This window comes from Psammomys obesus, unplaced genomic scaffold (assembly GCF_907164565.1).
Source record: "Psammomys obesus unplaced genomic scaffold, mPsaObe1.curated_primary_1811, whole genome shotgun sequence".
Lineage (NCBI taxonomy): Eukaryota > Metazoa > Chordata > Mammalia > Rodentia > Muridae > Psammomys > Psammomys obesus.
In genome coordinates this window covers 12,020,722-12,039,862 of record NW_026596134.1, presented here as the reverse complement: position 1 = coordinate 12,039,862, position 19,141 = coordinate 12,020,722, and the positions used below count along the sequence as shown (strand labels likewise).

The window sequence follows — 19,141 nt, the reverse complement described above, 5'->3', positions numbered from 1 at the left end:
TCAGAAATAGAACGCTGATTCCCAGCAGTCTGGGTGATGTTGATCAGGGTCCAGGGCTCATCCCATGAGTCTACCGAAGGCACACGGATGGGAGGATGGGACACCTCTGGAGCAAGTGGTCTGGGAGCCTGGGATGTGAACTGACTCTCCCCACCAATCACTAAGTAAACAGCCAGGAAGCGTGGAAGGCGTGGAGCTGTTCGTGGTTCAGAGAGGTACGGAGCTGGCCCTAGAAGACAGGGCTGCTCCAAACAAGCCAGCTTTAGAGCCCAGGTCTCCTAACACCAGAGCCAGTGTGCTTTCCCTATCAGTGTGCACAAAAACCAAGGAGCAGCAGTCACCCCTTCACCCTCTTGCTGCCTGACCCAAGGCGCAAGGACGCAGGCAACCACTGCTTTGTAAATTCACCTCTCCCACTTGCCTGGGACTTCCTCGAGGCAGGGTCTATGCCCTTCATCTTTCTTCACTGTGCCTGACACAAGCCTGTTTGAAGGCATTAAGTCCACACTGGCTAAATGAATGAACGAATGAACTCTAAGAAGTTTAGGATACCAGTACTCTGTTAGTTATGAATTCTGTTTCTGGGAAGGAATCTTCTCAAACCGATCTCTACAGACGGAGAAAATCCTTAAAGATAAGCCAGAGGCTAAACTAATAAACACAGACTCCATCCAAACAGACACTTGGGTTAAAACAAACAAACAAACAAACAAACAAACAAACCCATACCTCCACGGGTCACAGTTGCCATTCCTGCTGAGAAGCTTTAGAACGCTCTCCCTAATACCAGAAGGAACAATCACGTCCTGTGCTCACAGGAAGGACCCGTGTGCATTTCACCAGTAGCTAAGTGCCAATTCACAGGTGATAAAATGCCACATACCGACACAGGCAAAGACTGACGTTCCAGGACATTCTGCGTAATTAATGAAGAAGAAGAAAAAAATCACAGAGGTTTGAGCAGTCTCAGAGGCCACAGCAGAAAAGATAAATCACTTTTAAAAAAGAGTGTATTTAAGAGTTCCATGAAAAGACACACAAAGGAAAGCAAGGCACTCGTAAATAGCACAAGGTCGTGTCCTTTCTCAGTTAATCAAGAGTCCTTAAAGAAAGGGAGAGGAAAAAGGACCAGACTGAGGCAAGAGAGCTGGCCCTTTGCACAACCTACGATCGTAGGTATCAACCTACGGTGCCGGCAGATCCCCACTGAAGCTTTATTGAGAACATCACTTCCAAAGCGAGTGCGGTGCCACACACCAACTCACTTTAACAACAGGGCAGACGACTGGCATCGGTTACATTAAGAAACTGGCATTACAGAAGAGGCCAGTTTGAACTACCTCCCTCTCTTCAGACTACAAAATAACTCTTACATCAGCACACGCGGGACTGAGTCTTCCTGAGGCTAACTGTGGCGTGGGTGGTAAGAATGCAAACAGGAAGGAAGGTCCTGTTGACCACGGAGGTAGAAAGAGGCATTTAATCTGGGCAGAACCAGAGGCTCAGGAATAATGGTTATAAAATGTATATTAGAAGCAGCGTTCTTTGTAGAGGACGCAGCTCCTACAGAGCCCTCCATCCTGTGTGACGTCGATGTTCAAGTGTTCCGAAGCACAACCTATGAGCCTTATGAAATGCCTGAATTAACTACTGTGGCTTCTCCATTGAGTCATAGGTATTCCATGAGGACCTACCATTTGCCAGGTTTCACACCCGGTTTCATATTCAAGGGGGACTAAAATTGGATGTTTCCTCAGGTGGGGAGAGAAGTGGAAGGAAGGGACAGATAACAGAAAAGGAAGAATTATAAAATAATGGACAGACTGCATGGGAGCAGATTATACTAGGTATGGAGGGGCTGAGGAGCTGGCTCAACAGTTAAGAGAGCTTGCTGCTCTTTCAAAAGACCCCAGTTCAGTTCCCAGCACCCATTGGGTGGTTCACAAGAGCCTGTAACTCCAGTTCCAAGGCATCCAACACCCTCTTCTGGCTTCCAGTCCACCCCTCCCCCCACACACACATGCACTTATATCTGTGCACATATACACACGAAAGAAAATAAACCCTAAAGAAACTGGATCTAAACATGATTTGGGGGAGGTGTGGGGTCAGTTGGAGAACGGGAGGGAAAGGGTCCAGGCAGCGGTATAGCATGTGAGCCTTTGGGGGAGTGCTGATCACTGGACTGGAGAGTCTAAAGGCCTTGGAGAGATGAGAAAGGCAGAGCTTCCTTCAAATGCTGTGGGCAAGCAAAGGGGCGCAGGTCAATAAGAGATCAAGGAACCCACCAATCAAATGCCACAGATGAACATTTTTTTTACTCTAATTTGAACAAACCACTGAGAAATTTGTTGTCGTCGTCACTAAACAACCGGGACAGCCAAGACAGAGAACCCCTGTCTCAAAAAAGCAAAACCAAAGATTTCCAGGGCTGGGGAGCTGGTTCAGTCACTCAAGTGCTCACTGCACAAGCATGAGGACCCAAGTTTGGATCCGCAGCACCCAAGTTAATAGCATGAGCCTGTAATCCCTGCACTGGGGAGGCAGAGACTAGAGAGGGTCCCTGGGACCGTCAGGTCATGCTGAATCAGCAAGCTCTAGAGCAGGGGAAACACAAGAAGGACAGCGATTGAAAAGGCAGTGATGTCAACTCCTGGCCTCTACACAAGTACACACACAGGGGACAATTCCCATATAGCAGTTCGAGGGGTTCTCTGTAAGTCCATGAAATCTGCCTTCCTGGATTACCCTAACACTCCGTTATTCTACAAGCTGGTGATCTGAGATGTAGTATAAGACACAGCCCTCCAGGCAACGGAGCGCACAAAGGGCTGTGTGTTGACCACTGTTGTCACATGCCAAGGAAAAGCAACCCCTGAACCCACAAGCTAGCACACCCAGAAGGCAGTGCTGAGAGGTAGCTGAGTTATGTAGCTCCATTGCTACATAACTCAAAGAAACAGCAGAATGGTCGACAGTGATTCACACCAACAATAGAAATCCATGATCAATCAAAACAAGAATCATTAAAGAAAAATAAGAATACAGCATCTAAAATAAGAAGCCAGCTTCTGAAGACTTTTGTTCCCCAATTGAATAGAAATCTGGTCCATATGCTCTGCCCAAAACATGACTGTCTCCATCAGATTCCCTTCCTCAGAGCTCAGGGAACCCTGAGGAAGAGGGGTGGACCTTTGTGTATATATTATGGCTTCCATTTTGATGGGTTTTGTGGGATTCCTGAGTATGTGAATGAGTTGGGTCTCTGATTCATATGCCTTCTCTTGGGCTCACTTCTTTCTGTTTGCTCACTTTGCTCAATTCTGATGTGCTAGTTTCTGTTTTATCTTACTATATTATTTTATTATCCCTTGGAGGCCTGTTTCTTTTCTACTGAGAGACAGAAGGGAGTGGATCCAGATGGGAGGGGAGGTGGAGAGAAACTGGGGGAGTAGAAGCAGGAGGGGAGACTGACTGGGATGTGTTGTGTGGGAGAAAAATCTACTTTCAATAAAAGGAAAATAAATTACAAAAAAAAAATTAAAAGAAAGAGAAAAGAAATCTGGTCTATGTCAGTGACCCCTCTGGGACAGCATTCAGGATCAGCTATGGCCTTTGTCTCCATGAATTTCTGGGCAACAAAAATTCTTGATGTAGAAGAGGTAGCTAAGGCACCTGGGGCCTTGAGGCCTCTGTGCTCAGGCACAGCTCCAGGCTCCCTACTGCCTTAAGGCAGATACGCTGGCACTGAGCCATGTCCCCAGCCCTACTGCCTGCAGGACAGTCCGAGCTCCTCAACCCAGCACTCAAGAGGTTGCAGTACACCTTGGCCTTTTTCCCAAACCTACTTATCTCTCCCAGCCACAGGAGCCATCTACCTCAACACTGAAGAATGTCTCTGAAGGTGGCCCAGGCACTTTGCAAGTCACCGATGGCCTTGAACCTCCGATTCCTCTGTGTAAAAAGCTTGTGCTATCTAATTTGCAGTTGTTGTGGAGCTGTAAGACCCTGGATACAAATGGCTCTCACCATCCCACTGAGCCCCCAACAGACACCTGTGGAAATTTCTGTTCTAAATTTTCATACTCAGTGTCATTCCCATCTCTATGTCCAAGCCAACACTGATGGCCTAGAGGGAGGGCCTCCTCTTCCACTGGCTGTCACCAGTGGCAGCCCTGACCCTAATAAGAACAGCTAATGCAATCCTTTCTTCTCTTCAGACCCCTCCACTGGTACTGACGAGCAGGATGGGCCATTTGCTCCTCCAAAGCTTCAACTCATGTAACGCTGGCCACTGGCCAACCCCTTGGCAATCATCCAGTGCCTTCCTGGTCTGTTTTAATTTTCACCCAGTCTTAACTCCCAGAGTTTTGTGAAGTTTTTGTATCACTAGTCCCTGGTGAAGAATAATTGATCACACTTCTCCCTATTCTAAAAAATATTATGATGACATGGGTTGGTACACAGCAGTCAAGACAATTGCTCAACCTCTTGATCTGGAAAATTAGGACACTGTGTGTTGGACAGCTGGCATTTATTCCTGCCTAGATCAGAGGCCTCGAGTTCCTAATTTCTCGGAGTCACTCAACCCCGTGACTATAGGCCATTTGAGGGCAGCTGGCAGGAAGGAGGAGACACCAAAGAAAGCTGTGGCTGTTGGGGGCAGCCACTGCAGGTCTATGGAGATGAGGGAGAGAAAGGTGAAAGCACCATGTGCATGTGACTTCGTTTCCTTCCCAGTTGCTGTGATAATCTACCCTGACAAAAGCAATTAGTGAAGAGGTAGGTTTTACTTCGGCTCACAATTCCAGGTCACAGTCCTTCATCACAGGAAAGTCAGATGGCAGGAACTTGAGGTATCTAGTCACAGCCACAGTCAAGAACACAGAAAGAATGCTTAGTGCTCATCTAGCTTTCTCCTTTTTCATCTAACCCAGGATCCCCCCAAGCTTAGGGAATGGTGCCACCCACAGTGGGTAAGAATAATCAAGACAATCCCTATACACACGCCAACCTAATCTATATAGTCTCCCACTGAAACTCTCTTCCCAAGCGATTCTCAAATCCTATCAAACTGACAATTAAATATAACCATCACTGCACTGTAAATAAGTAGAAGCGGTTCTTGGGACAGTCTTGAAGTTCCCTGGTGTGTTAATATTCACCACTCACAATAATCCTGATCACTAACTGACTCCACAAAAGTGAATGTTGTGCTATTTGTTGGCTTGTTTGTTTGTTTTGGAAATAAGGTCTTACTGTGTAATCCAGGCTGGCCTTGAGCCTGGCATCCTCCTGCATTAGCATCCGGTGTTCAAGGGTGACATTATAGAAGTGTGTCACCATGCTGGGCTTCTAGTGTTTTTATTTTCGGTAATAAAATGATTTATGAAGTTGAGAAACAGAGAAGTATTTTGTTACAAGGATGCCAGGACTAACTCTATAGGGCCCTTCCCAACAGCTATCCTGCCCCAGTTCTGCCCAGGGCTGAACAGCTCACCCAGGAGGAAAATACTAAGTCTTAGTATCTGAAATGTTGACAAGCACACCACACAAAGATGAGGGTGGGCACACGCTCACTGGACACCGGGACCCTGTCACTCATCACAGAGGCAGACACAACACCCCAGTACAGCAAGACACGGGTGGGAGTTGGCAGACATTGAGAGCCACATGGAAGAAGCCAGGAGGCCAGACCAGATCTCCAAAGAAAGGCAGCGCTGAGGGTCCACACGGTCACAGAAGGACAGGAACAGCTCCAGCCACACCAGACCTGAGGGGAGCTCTATGGCTCTTGGGCTCTGGCCTGGTGGACTGATTATGATATCCCTGGGATAGATGGCCTTTTACTTAAGCCAACTGAGGTGGCTTTCTTTTCCTTGCAACCAAATATGCTCTGACTACAGCATTTTGTCAAACCAAACAAAACCACTCCTCTAGGAAAAGCCTGCTGTAATCCATTTCAACTGAGAGCAACTACTTTTGTCTGATTTATTACCACCGAGTGCTCTTCCTGTGGAAGGGGAAAGGGCTGCAACCTCTCTTAAAGCTAGGCTAGTTTTACACCAGCAGGGTCAGCCTGTGTGAGCAGCCCTTCATAATGCATTTGAACTAGTTTGGTCAGCTAACCCTCCACTCCAGGAAAGCAAGGGAGCCGCCACATCAGTAACTCCGTTGCTACGGCAACTGCTTACTTTCCATATCAACTCCACACTCGTTGCTATGGAGACACATATACAAGAAAAATCCTTTTCTGGCCAGGAACCAGATGGCAGGGAACTCACCGAAGTCTTGGGGTAGGGGACTTTGCAAAGTGTGATGCTAAATGGATGTGTATTGGACTACTCCAAACACATTATTGCAGAAAGCAAAGAGCTGCAACTGAGGTCTGACTTCTTTCTGATTGCGAGGTAATCCAGGAATTCTTGGTCCCATTACCGATGCACGAAGGAGCCCCTAACTTACACCAGGACCCCAGCTTCTCACAGAGCTTCAAGCTCATATATCAAACTTTCGACTTGGTGGCTCGATTTAGGTATTTTTAAAGTATCTCTAAAGACAGACAGAAAAGCAAAACACAGGCACTATGCGTGGTAGTGCAAGCCTTTCATCCCAGCACGCAGGATACTGAAGCAGGTGGATTTCCGTGAGTTGAAGACTAGCTATAGCACATAGTCAGACACTGTTTCTAACAAAAAAAAACCAAAGCCAAAACCAAAAAACACATTCCTATCTGAAACTAAACACTGCTAAATTCCTACCCTACCTCCCCACCCAAATGTGCCCCGTACCTGCACCCACAGATTTTGATCCTGAAGCAAGCCAGAGCAACTGTCACCACTAAGGTGCCTCTAAAGGTAATGCTCGGCTCCAGTCCCTTTAAATGACAAATTCTGCTGTGTCTAACACACTTCCCGAAGCCTTCTGGCTGCTCTTGGGACATCCAGCTGTTAGCATCTCAGAGCCTTTACGGGGCTTTGTCCCTCTTGCCAGCCAAGGCAAGCCTCCTACACTCACTCCTTCCTGCCCATTCCACTGTACGATCCTCTAACTTTCTTCACCTTAGGAATCACTACCTGACGCATCGCCTGCCGGGCCCACGTATTGAGAGCGCTGTTTAACATGCACCTGCTCATCTCCCACCCCCATTCTGTGGACAGTCTGTGGGTCAGAGTCCGCAAGCAGATACAGCCTTCAGGAACCGTTGCTAAAATGAAGGGAGGCTACTTTCCTTTGTGAATACAGAGTTTAATCTTCACTTTGCAAACTAAATGTTCTTTGAGGTCTTCGGAGCTTAGCGCAAACACCATCTACCGCCTTACATGACGTCATCCACACCTGATTCATCCAGCATCCCAGGAATTACACCAGCAGTGCCTGGGGGGGGGGAGCCCCTAAGACCTGGCTCTGTGCCAGGCAGCCTAGAGTCAGCACTCACATGATTTGACCTTTCTTTCTAAAAACGGCATAGACAAAGGTTCTGCTACGCGGGTGTTTTCTAGCTAATGACATTAGTTAAATCACTTATAGGTCTTGTCGCCAGAGGAGGACAGACACAACCTTCCAAGAGACACTTCAAAGAGCTCCCGTAAATGGAGGGGGCGCTGGACTAGAGCCCCTAGGGTCCAGAGGAGACCCTGCACACCCTAGGAGCTCCGAGGGGAAAGATGCAAGAGCAGCCAGGAGCTCTGCCAGTATTTACTGCCTCCTGCTGAGTTCAAGGCGCAGGTACTCAAACAAGCCCAGGTGGGAGAGCAAGCTCAAAATCAAAGTCTGTTCTCCAAACTGCCTGTAATCTTACAGCGCAAACCATCAAGTTATTATTAAAAGAACAACTTTAGGCAGGACTCTATCTTCAACGACATATTTCGTTGCTTTTCTTCTTATCCATCTTGGCACATGCACCATCTTTACCTCTATCAAGCTACTGCTTTTGAAGATACTCAATGCAATTTAACCAGAACATCTTGAAGTAGAACTCTAGTTGACTGGACCATTTTAAGGAAAGACTGGGTTGGCTTCTTTAAGCCGCATCCTTCCACTAGGTCCCCCCGCTCCCCCCCCCGTTATTTACAAAACCTTCCAGCCACCATCTCTCTCTTTCCTTTTATTCTGACACTGCTCCAACGCCTCTCTTGTCCAGTGTCATGAGTTTCAACATCCAGAACTTTGTGACAGAAGAGCCCATATAGCTTAGTAATTGTGTGTGTGTGCGTGTTGGGGGCAGGGGAGAGTAGAGGGGCCACAACAAAACTACATTTACAGCCTTCCTTGTAGCTAAAATAGATCATGTGAGCACACTATAGCCAATGAAATTAAAAAAAAAAAAAAAGGCAATGCAATGTTATGGGGAAAGTCACTGAAAAGCACTAATTCAACAGGACCCTCGCTGTCTTTCCTTTCATCTCCATGCTAGCTGATGCCATCTTGGACCACGAAACACTTGAACAGGAACCAACAACGCACTAAAAATAACAGCAGGGGACTCGTCCCTGTGACAGAGGAAGACTTGGCTAGCTTGCCTAAATCAGCAGCATTTGCCTTTTCTACAGCAGCCGTACCTTGGCCTATGTGTTCCTACCTCAGGGCACCATAAGACTGCTGCATTCACAACCCGCTGGAGCGGTTCCTCCCGCCTGGAGGAACTGGCCCATGAGCACAGGTCCTCAGCTCCTCAGACTCGCTCTGCAAGGGAAAGCCTGCCTGGCTCTCTCTCATGATACCAATCAGGCACTGATCCAGCATGCTTCTTGGGATTTACGGTGGCTTGTACATTTTTATTCTCCATTCTGTCTCCTTGGAATGTTAGCTCCTACTAGAAGAATCAAATCTCATTTTTTCCTGGAACCTTTCAGCATCACCAAATAATTCTCCTGAACAAGCTTATTAAGAATAGGATACTAATGGCCTATTTTCATGAAAGCACGACTTGAATAAATACTGATGGTCTGAAACAGTGTGGGAGAGAATACAAAGGGCTGACCAGCCAAGGTATTTATTACGAACAGTTTAAATCACAAATAAATTTAAACTGGTGAAGCCACACCCTGTCCACAAACACAGTGGCATCAAGATAATCAGCATTACACACACACACACACACACACACACACACACACACACACACACACCACCTGTGTGCATTTTTGCTTTGGGGGATTTGTTTTGTTTCAAGACAGGGGCTCAGTCACCTAGGCTGTGTTCAAGTTCATCACACACCAAAAGGTGTTCTCCCAGGTGCTGGGACTGTGGGTGTGCACCAACTGTGCTTGGCCAACCTTTAAAGGATTTTGAAACTTTCTGGGTTTGGGTGTAAAAAAACAGTGTATCGGGAAGGCAGTGGAATTTTCCATGAAGGCAACAACTTCCCACCAGCTTGCCAGCATTTAAAAGCATTTAGATGTGCACGGCTTATGTGACAGAGTAGAAAGTAAGGGTGGGCAAGGCAGCAGCACAGCAAGGACAGGAGGGACAGGGCTCTCGAGTTCCATCACCAGCACCACATGAAATTTACGAAGAACACAGACTAATCTGAGCACTCATCACTTCTTCTGAAAGAAGCAAACCCCAGGCCTTTCAGGTGTGCTGGCCCCTATTATTTACTGAGGAGAACTATCCTGCAGCTAAAGCGATTTCAAAGGGAAACCCCAAGGTATTTTCAGCCTGATGGGGAAGGTTTGAAAAGCGATCTGTTGGCGGTAAGATGAGGAAGAAGCCTTAGCACTGAGAGCCTTAGTTGCCCACAGCTGGGAGTCAGGGATGCTGACAGATACATCGATGGGGGCTTCAGTCCAGAAGAAGGGAGTTTCGGGGGGGGGCGCGGACAGATCCTCACAAAGGACATCAGAATCTGCCTAGGAAGTCACTGTGGGGCCTGCAGGAGGACATACATGCAAGAGGACATACACGCATGACCCATGAAAGATCCAGAAAAGCAAGGATGAGAGGCAGGACATGGATAATTAAAGGGGGGTGGAGCACCGAAATAATAAAACAAAGGGCTTTCGTGATGAAGTCCCACTAGCTAATGGGACTTGTCGGTGAGCCCATGGGATCAGGGACCCCTGTAAGTTTACCATGTCAGGTAGCTGGAGAAACATTAGAAGGCTTGGCAGCCACTGAGGACAGACACTTACTATGAGCTTTGGACCCCAATTCCCTAGCAACATAGAAAGGGAAGGATCAGCTTTGCCCCTCCTTAGGACTTAAAATACTATACGGAAAGATGGAGGTTTGGAGGCTTTGTTGAGGCCCAAGAAGAGAAAGCTACTTCTTCTGGGTCAAAAGAACAGAATGCGGGCTTTTCCTCTTGCCCTGGATGGAAACATGACATTCTAAGCTGTCTCAGATATTACACACTGTATCAGCTCCTTTAAGAGGTATTCCGACTGGGCCTGTTAATCACCTGTACAGGAGACCACCCCTCGGGGAAGCTGATTCACCGGAAGACGTGCTAAGGAGATGGGAAGAATAATTACTCCCCTGATGAGATGGTGTACTTGTGCCCCCAGAAACCCCTCCCCCAGTACGGTCCATTACACACCTTCACTTCCAAGCCTGATGGCTCTTCTGAGTTCTAACTCAAAGAGCCCAGCTTTTTCTTTTCCCTTTCTGTCTCTTCTTCGGAAACGGGTCAAAGTCCTACACATTCTTGTCCAGAGACTGTCACTCTTTCTCTGAAGAAGGCCCTCTTTCCTGTGTAAGCTGCTTGTTAACTTCCATTGCTGAACCTGCCAACTTTCTTGGACCCTAAGTCAAAAGACATGGCTATTGCATTTCCCCTCATCTGTCTTCCCAGCTGACTTGGTGTCCTGTTCTTTTCCTCTCCAACACTAACAAAACATCCCAGCGCTTCCTTCTGAGCCAGTGTCTTTTAGAGTGCCCACACCCTAGGGATTGAACCTAAGACTTCATGCATGCCGGTCAAGTGCTCTACCTCCGAGCTACAAGCCCCAGCGGTTAAATTATTTTACTAATGAGGCGAACGATGCATAAAAAGGTACAGCAGTTTCCCTGTAACAAGAACAATTGATTTTATATCTTTTTAGGTTTAGTTATAGACTTCAAAAAGGAAAGCTGGGGACTTCATCAAGTTCACTGAATGAATGGACGGATGAATGAATGAGTGAGTGAATGAGTCAGTGAACAAGCAGACTAACAGTAACAGATTACTTGAGAGGGACAACAGACAGCTGTCTCTCATGCAGTGGAGGATAAAGGAGCCCATCTGGAAGGAGCATGCAGACAGGATCAGCCTGCAAACATGGCCAAAGGGGAGCACAGTGACTGGGGCTTGGGGTGTGGACCACGGAGGATGCCAGCATGAAGATTCCATCAGAGTTCTGGAGCAATGTCTCAGCAGTTCAGAGCACTGGCTGCTGTTCCGGAAGGTCCAGGTTTGATTCCCAGCACTCACAGTGCCTCACACATTGTTTGTAACTCAAGTGCCAAGGGATGCAGCACCATCATCTGACCTCCAGGGGCACCAGGCAGGCATGCGGTGCACAGGCATGCATGCAGACAGAACACTATACACATAAAATCTTTTTTTAATAGAAAGAAAAAAGGAAAAGGTTCCTTTTAGGCAGCTAGAAAGGGGTTGGCAGCCTTGAAAGCAAATGAAGATGGATCCCTCCCTCATGTTCTCCTTGGACCTCACCTCCTGTTGCCCTGGTAACACTAGAAAGGAAAACACGGCAACTGCTCCTTCTTAGGCCTCCTGGCCAAAAGAATGGAATATTATGGCCCTGGGTGGAGACGTGACATTCTGATTTGCACCAAAGATTAGAACATTATATACTATTCTTTGCTCCTGTCTTAATTTGCTTTCTATTGCTATGATAAAACACTAAGACCAAAGCAACTTGGAGGTGGGGGAGCAAGAGGAGGACCTATCTGACTTACAGGTTAGAGTTCATCATCAAGGAAAGCCAAGGTGGGAACCGAAGCAGGGTACAGGAAGGAATGCTGCTTATTGGCTGCCTCTTCTGGTCTGCTTTGCTCAGCAGAGAATGTGCCCCAGGACCACCCAGGGACGGCACCAATCATTGCAGCCTGGATTCCGTGTATCAATCAACAATCGAGAAAGTGCCCCATAGGCTTGCTAGCAGGAGACTCTCATGGGGGCCATGTTCTCAGTTATCATACTCTCTTCTCAGATAACTTTAGCTTGTGTCAAGTTGACCCAAAAAAACCAAACAAACAAACAAACAAAAAAACCCTAACCAACCCACCTTCCCTAAAAATTAATCTGGCAGGACCTGTCAGCCACCTGGCCAAGAATACCCCCCCCAACGCACGTAAAGCTGATTCACCTGAAGGAGATGGGAGGAATAAATTACCTCTTTAATGAAATGATACACTTGTCCTTACCAGAAGCCCTCCCTCAGTATAGCTGTCCAGAGTCTCTGCCATGTGTCCTGCCTGCTTTCTGAGCCTCTAAGTTTACCTTCTTTGTATCTTTCAGATACTGACCAATCCAGGCATGCTTTCTCTGAGGTTCTAGGCCAGTGCTTCTCAACCTGTGGGTCATGACCACATTCATAAATCTCTAGCTGCAAAAGTATTTACGTTATAATTCATAACAGCAACAAAATTACCTCGATGAAGTAGCAACAAAATAATTTTATTGTTGGAGACCACCACAACCTGAGGAATTGTAAATTAAAAAGTTGCAGCATTAGGAATGCTGAGGACTACTGCTCGAGGCTTTCCCTGACTATTTCTCCAAACACCAGCTTCCCTCAACCACCATCCTGATTTAAAAAAAAAAAAATTATCAACCTCAGCAAGAAGATAGACACTTTCAATAATCTATTAGAAGCTTAAAGGGGGGCTGGAGAGATGGCTCAGAGGTTAAGAACACTGCTGTTCTTCCAAAGGTCCTGAGTTCCATTCCCAGCAACCACATGGTAGTTCACAACCATCTATAATGAGATCTGGTGCACAGACAAACATGCAGGCAGAATGCTGTATAATAAATAAATAAATCTTAAAAAAAAAAGGTGTTAATTCACCTAGAAAATAAAAAAAAAGAAGAAGCTTAAAGTCATTCAAGGCCAGCCTGGTCTCGGACAGGCAGGGCTGTTACACAGAGAAACCCTGTCTCAAACAAACAAACAAAAAAACAAACAAATAAAACAAAAACTAAAGATCAAAAAACAACAAAAAAAGAAACCTAAAGGTCACTGAGGAAACCTCCCTCCCACATAAACAGTTTTGGACCCCAACGCCTGTAACCCTACAGGTACAGATTTTAAAGAAAAGGAAATTATCACAGTTTCTAAAGAAAATCCCAACGTATCCTTGAAACTTGAAAAATACCCAGTGAAAGGAAGAAGCACAACTGCAGCTTCTAAAAATTTTAAATACTATATGAGGGCCATGTCTGGTGGCACACAGTTCTAATCCTGGCACTGAGAGGCAGGGGAACACAGAGCTTTCAGAATTCAGGGCCAATGTCGTCTACACAGGAAGTCCCAAGCCAGGAAGAGGTCCAGAGTGAGATCCTGTCTCAAAAGAGGGTAGAAATACAAAGGTTTTAGTCTGGGCCATTAAGGGAAGTCTATTTCCTCCGGTATGGCCAGATTTCATAGATTCTATGTTTTCTTTCCCATCTACTCTGTTACATGATTTTACATCAAAAGAAAGAAATCTAACTTGACATTGTTAGGCCCAGCACGAGCCTAATTTCGAGAAGGGATGAAGAGAACTCAGGAGACATGTCTGGATGCAAAATCGCAAGAGGTTTATTTCGACCATTGAGCAATGGGGTCACCCCTGCTGGTCAGCAAGGAGTGGCACTGAGAGACAAAGGCCTTGGGTTTTTAAAGGACAAAGAGCGGGAATTTTGAGGTTGCAGTCTTGGCAATTCAGGATTGGATGAGGAAGCTATAAAGTAAGATAATTGGTTAGTCTTAGGTGCTCAAGCTTGGCCAGTCCTGCCAAGTGTGGATGCAGCTGCAATTAAAGGTGGGGGTGGTTAGCTCATCCTTGAAGATTGGGGCTTCGGGCCTTTGGCTGGAGGTCAGGGTCTACTCAGAAGAAGGATTGAGGCCATCTGGGTTGGTTGCTAAGAAACACTATCTTGAAGACAAGGGTCTGGTCATTCTTTTTGCTGAGTGAAGGTCATTGCTTGCTCACTTTTTTATCTGTCCTCACAGACAGGGTCACATTCTTCCGTTCTCTGGAAAGTTACTAAGAGGCTTTAGATTAACCTGGACCTAAAACTCAAAACTATAGACTTTAGAAGATATATAGGTTACAAAGTTAGTCTGATCCTTTCAACATGACAGTCTGAACTACCTAAGAGATCCTTAGCAGAGGCATTCTGGTAAAGAACACAGACACACTACTGTCCCTTACGGGTTAATCCAAATGTGGCCTGGAGAGATGGCTCCAGAGAACAAGCACTGCTCTTGCGGAGATGTCAGTTCTCAGCATCCCCACAGCTCACAGCTGCCTGTAGTTCCAGCTGTGGAAATCAGATACCTCAGTGTCCTCTGACGTCTGCACTCACATGCACACACTACACACACACACAATTAATAGCAATATAGCCAGATGTGGTGGGACACACCTTTCACTGTAGGCAGAGGCAGGTGGCTCTCTGAGTTTTTTGGCAGCCAGGGCTAGAAAATAAGAGACACCCACACACATTCAAGTACCTTCCAAAACTGCACTATCGCCCATTTAGTCAGCACAATGGTCTCTCTGGCCATTGTCCACTCTCACCCCACGTGATGATACCTTCGATCACTGTCCACTTTCAACTCCTGAAGGCACCCCACTTTACTCTGCAATAAATCCTGCCTATCCTCTAGATCTCACTCTGAATTCAGTAGAGAACTCATGGACCAGGGAGCAAAAAACAGTGCATTCACATGCCAGGATCTCCAGCTGACAGGAGACAGGTAACAGCAGCCCCTCACAGGCACTGATGGGTGTCACTGGCCCCAGAAGCATCTTCCACACCTCACCACATTTCTGCATATTCCAGTGAACCTTCCTAATGCAGCAAGGCCAGGCTGTGCTGTCTTCTGAAGAGCACTGAGGAGGGGGGAGGAGAGGGGTGGGAAGAGGAGGAAAGGGGAGAGGGAAGGAGAAGAGGGGAGGGGGAAGAAGAAGAGGAGAGGGGAGAGAAAAGGAGAGGAGGGGAGGGGAGGAAAGGCCCTCTTCCAAATGGGTCATCAGTTAAACAGATACACTGACCAGTGTCACAGGAAACAAGCACCCTCTGGGGTTCCAAAAGAAAGGAATAAGAAGTCACTATGCATAAGGGAAACCATCATAAGTGTTACTCATGGTGATGCAGGCCTTTAATCTCAGCACTCAGGAGGCAGAGGCAAGCGGAGCGGAGCTCAAGGCCAGCCTGGTTTACAGAGTGAGTTCCAGGACAGCCAGGGTTACACAGAGAAACCCTGTCTCAAAAAACAAAACATCAGCAACAACAAAATGAAAACAAAAAGAATGACATCCACCAGGAGGCACCAGGAGGACAGAATGATCATGGAGGCAGGGAGAATGTGTATGAGTGCTTCCTACATAGGCAGGAGATCTGGTTAGGCCCAGCCCCAATGCAGAGAGGGGTCTTGGAAGGCAAGAGGTCTAGGACATAGCCTGAGGGCCAACAGTCAAGAGGCCATATGCTGAGTGCAAAGTGGAGCCGCTGCATCTACTACTGGGAAAGACAGAATCTGCTCCACCCAGAGCACAAGCAGCACTGACTATGCCTCTGTTTACCTGCAGTGGCTCTTCACGCCGCACCCCCTGAACTAATCTGGACTGTAATCTCATGTGCTATGGCACGACCATTCCCTCTGGGTATAACACAGCCAAGCCGCTGTGATGATGATGACCTTGCTCAGTATGTTCAATCTAAGAAAAGAGAGAGAAGAGATAGAGAAAAGGAAAACAAACAAACAATCCAAAGAACTAAGCAAACAAAATCTCAAGAACCTCTCCCTAGACAAACACGGCATTCGTTAGCACTTGGCATGTACCCACTAAATTCAGGCAGCGGGTCAACAGCGCCTCGGGCACTGAGGACCCCACGGTTAAACAGCACTGAGCCCTAAGCCACTTCCAAGATGGCCAGGTCCTGCCAAGCGCTGACACCAGAATCCCAGTCCTGCCCCCAACCCAGTCCTGGTTTGGCTAAGCCACGCAGCCACCTCTACAGGCCAAAACTGTATTCAAAGCAGTCGGCCTTGGATATAACAAACACACTTTGTACGCTGTTTCCTCCACACACGGGTTCCCAGGGAAGAGGGCCTAAAGTCAGCAGACAATCCCGGGCTCACTTCCCCTCCAGGGGGTGGAGACAAATTCAAGGACCCCAGGATGTAAGGCTTGCTGAAGACCCAAGGGTTGGTGTCTTTAAGAGAGTCAGGGATGGTGGTGCAACCCTTTAACCCCAGCACTCAGGAGGCAGAGATGTCACAACCACATAAAGCATGTTGGGGTCCTAATTCAAACATCAGTCAACCTTGGGTAATTGAATACCTGCCTTAAATGAAGACTTTTTAACTTTGAGGTGTGTGGCGGGGAGGTAGTTGTGAGACTGGAATGGGGGAATGAGGACTGGACAGACGTACCAGCATTGGGTTCTATCATGAATTATGGATTATTCTCCTACACTCTAAAGTATGTTGAAATAAAATGACTCACAATCTAAATTTTCTTCAAAGTACTTCAGCAGTAACAACAGCAAGGGGGAAAAAAAGTGAATGAAACCAGACAATTCTTATTAAACACAAACTCTAGACATGGATCATGGGGTGATCCACTTCTGCTAGCTGAAAACGTCCACGATTAAACAACAACAACATATTAACCTGTCCTTTTGAAGCACTTTGAGAGAGAAAACAGAAGCAAAGCTCTTTTCTCTTGACTTATTCTGAGAAAAGGTTCTTGATGAAATCTGAGCACTGAGGGGGAAAAAACAAAAAACAAAACAAACAAAAAAACAAAGCTCATGCCTGCAATCCTACCACTTGGAGGATCAGGAGTTCAAGGTCACCCACAGCTAAATATCAAGTTCAAGGCCAGCCTAGACTACTTGAAACCCTGCCTCAAAATAAAAACAAACAAATAAAAAATGAAAGGCCTCTCCCTGGTTCAAGAATCTTAGCTGTAACACCTAGGCACCTGGAAACCTCTTGACTATCAGCTTTCCCAGCCCATGTCAGAAGTGAATCTCCAAGGAGGGACACTGCGAGATGGTACCCCTGTGAAGTGCCTTAGGTGACGGCCACACAATCTCACTGGTTCCTTCCTGTTCCAGGGGCCCAGCCAAACAGTTGTCCATCAGGGTCTGTGTTCCAAGCCCTCGGGGACAAGGATCACACAGGATTCCACATTCCCACTGCTAATGCCAAGCTTAAAACTGTGTTCTCCAGTTTCAAAAACAAAACAAACAGAAGAAGGTGGCATGGCTAACTGGGTGCATATAATATGCCAGGTGTCCATTCTCGCCTACATCGGGTGATTCTCACCAACATTTGGGTGTGTTTTAGACATCTGTGTTGCGGCTGAGCCTACTCCCTAGGAAGAAAACAAGGGTACCTACAGGGCCCAGGGGACTCTCACTGGGCAATGTATCAGCATTTACTCAGCAAATCCAGGAGAAAACCCCCAGTGAACAGGCCAAGCCTGGCAGTGCTGAGTGTGCCTGACACTTGAACCAGAGGCCTCTGGTTCACCCAAGGAAAGAGAAAAAAAGAGGAGAAAAAAAAAAAAGAAAACCCTCACAACTGTAGCTTTGTTCTAACAGCATCAAACCGCTGGGAACAAACTTCCAGCCATGAAACTGACTGGCATTTGATCAGAAACATGTCAATACAGGTCAGCGCCTGGGCTAGGAAGCCAGAATTCAACAATTCAGAAAAAATTAACAATCTCAAGTCCTGCGAAACACTCCCTTGTCAACAGGTATCCGTGTTTGCCCAGACTGACAGCCAACACCCCTGGAAAGAAAAAACATGTGACTCCCAGAATCCAGTGTGAGGTGGTACAGAGGGATGAGTAGACCCTCCTGGCAAGCGCTGACAGTCACCAAGCAGTCAGTGCTTGGTAGCAAGGCAGGACTATGAATAAATAATCTTTGCAAGTCACACTGCACTCTTGGAGCGGCTCCTGTTTAACATTTCAGAACGCGCACCAGCTAAATTACTTTTATGTGCGGCGGTGTTATGTCAGACATGGAGACTCGGGCATGCTGTAACTTGCGGAAAGAGTGACAGGGAGCTAAAGCCCCTGTTCACTATTCCATCAGTGGCACGCGGCTCTGGGGGCCTGAGGAGCACTTTCTTGACCACATTCTAAGCCTAGAATTGCGTGCTCAGGCTTCCCCTCTCTTGCCTCAAGAAGTGACCTATACGAGGAAGTGTTTAATGCCACAGCCTGATTCTTTGAAGGAGAGCAGTTTCTAAGTTTTTAGAATGATCTTAAAGCATGGAGCAGTGGAGTGGTTCCCAGATGCTTGCCCTGAGAAAAGGGAGAGACTGAGCGGCCAAGGATAACAGACTTCACTAGGTAAGAGGCACACCCTGATCCCCACACTTACACACAGAGCTGAGGAGCCAGAAGAGAAGGCTCATGAAAATACCCAGGAGCACACTCCTGACGTCATCAGACCAGCTGCCGACAGCTCAGCAGTTAAGTGTAGCCCCGGTCCCCGCAGCACACCCAAGTGCAGTTCCCGGCACCCACGGTGGATGGTTCACAACCACCTGTAAATCCAGGCTGAAGAACTTCAGACACCTCTGGCCTCTGAAGGCACCTGCACTTAAAGGCCAATCTTGGGAAACTTAACCCAAACCAGTACTTCATGCTAGCAGATTTCACAAAAAATCACAGGTACCGAGAGTCTCTGATTGCAACTGGAATAAGTATATTCAGGTGTCTTCCAAAAGTGCATCACCTCCCATTTCTCCCCGAAGCCTGAAGTTGCCTTTTCCCAATATTCAGGAAGAAACTGTCATTTTTCTCTAGTCCTTGGTGGCGATCTTCCTTATACATAAACCCCTCTGTTAATACATTATGTGACGACACATAGATCTCAGAATTTTAAAACCAAACTGATCCAACCACACGGTAGGAAGAGGCGAAAACATCGGATTGGCGAACCTCAAGTGTGTGA

General features: G+C 47.0%; 1 protein-coding gene across 4 annotated transcripts in view; it reads right to left on the bottom strand.

Annotated features, from left to right (window-relative positions):
• Positions 1-19,141, bottom strand: part of Foxn3 (forkhead box N3) — a 350,908-nt gene that overhangs the window by 158,602 nt on the left and 173,165 nt on the right. The gene's annotated exons all lie outside the window — the stretch shown is intronic.